This window comes from Panulirus ornatus, chromosome 10 (assembly GCF_036320965.1).
Source record: "Panulirus ornatus isolate Po-2019 chromosome 10, ASM3632096v1, whole genome shotgun sequence".
In the NCBI taxonomy this organism is placed as follows: domain Eukaryota; kingdom Metazoa; phylum Arthropoda; class Malacostraca; order Decapoda; family Palinuridae; genus Panulirus; species Panulirus ornatus.
Genome location: NC_092233.1, coordinates 40,099,599 through 40,100,712, shown reverse-complemented (window position 1 = coordinate 40,100,712; position 1,114 = coordinate 40,099,599). Strand labels below are relative to the sequence as shown.

The 1,114-nt window shown below is 39.0% G+C and overlaps 1 non-coding gene across 1 annotated transcript; it reads left to right on the top strand.

Annotated features, from left to right (window-relative positions):
* Nucleotides 1-323: 323 nt before the first annotated feature.
* On the top strand, nt 324-455 carry LOC139751043 (U4 spliceosomal RNA). Its single transcript, XR_011713278.1, has one exon. It is a non-coding gene; the product is annotated as a U4 spliceosomal RNA (small nuclear RNA).
* The last annotated feature ends 659 nt before the right edge of the window (nt 456-1,114 follow it).

The following is a 1,114-nucleotide window of genomic DNA, read 5'->3' as shown; positions in this document are numbered from 1 at the left end:
CTAAATATATATATATATATATATATATATATATATATATATATATATATATATATATATATATGTATATACATATATACATCTTTTTTTCTTTCAAACTATTCGCCATTTCCCGCGTTAGCGAGGTAGCGTTAAGAACAGAGGACTGGGCCTTTTTTGGAATTTCCTCACCTGGCCCCCCCCTGTTCCTTGTTTTGGAAAATTAAAAAAAAAAACGAGAGGGGAGGATTTCCATCCCCCCGCTCCCTCCCCTTTTGGTCGCCTTCTACGACACGCAGGGAATACGTGGGAAGTATTCTTGCTCCCCTATCCGCAGGGATAAAAGCTTTGCGCAGTGGCAGTATCGTAACCAATCAGGTTCATCCGAGGTGCGATTATTGCTAGTTGAAAACATATATATATATATATATATATATATATATATATATATATATATATATATATATATATATATATATATATATATATATAGATATATATATATATATATATATATATATATATATATATATATATATATATATATATATATATATATATATATATATATATATATTGTTACGGAACACGTGTGTCTGTGCTCACATGTTCGCGTATATAACGTGTCATTTGTCCTTGAGCACCCCGACCCTTCCCCGAGACGGGGGGGGGGGGGGGGGGGGGGGGGGGGGGGGGGGGAGAGTAAGTTGTCATCAGCTGCGGAATATTTCGCCACCGTACTGGACATGTCATCCCTGTAGGCTTACAAGAGGGAGGGTGATCTACGCAGTTTTGTGTGACTGTTTCCTCCAACCAATCAGAATATAGCTGAGGCTCATAGCCAATCAAAATGTAAGGTTGTATAGCTAGCAGGGAACGCTTGTCTTTACTGTAATATATACCCATGACACCCGCTGAGTCTCGCTCTTTCTAGCCCAGCGAGGTAAGTGGTCCACCCTTGCTGTAAGTCCTGCTGTGTTGTAAGCCTGTAAGCCCTGCTGTGCTATAAGCCCATTGCTGAAGTGTTGTGCTGTAAGCCCGTTATAATTATCAGTGTAATGTTATCGAAGAACTGCCATAGAGGAAAGAGAACTCCTGGCTTGAAATCTTATCTGGAATGTTAAGTCATGTACGA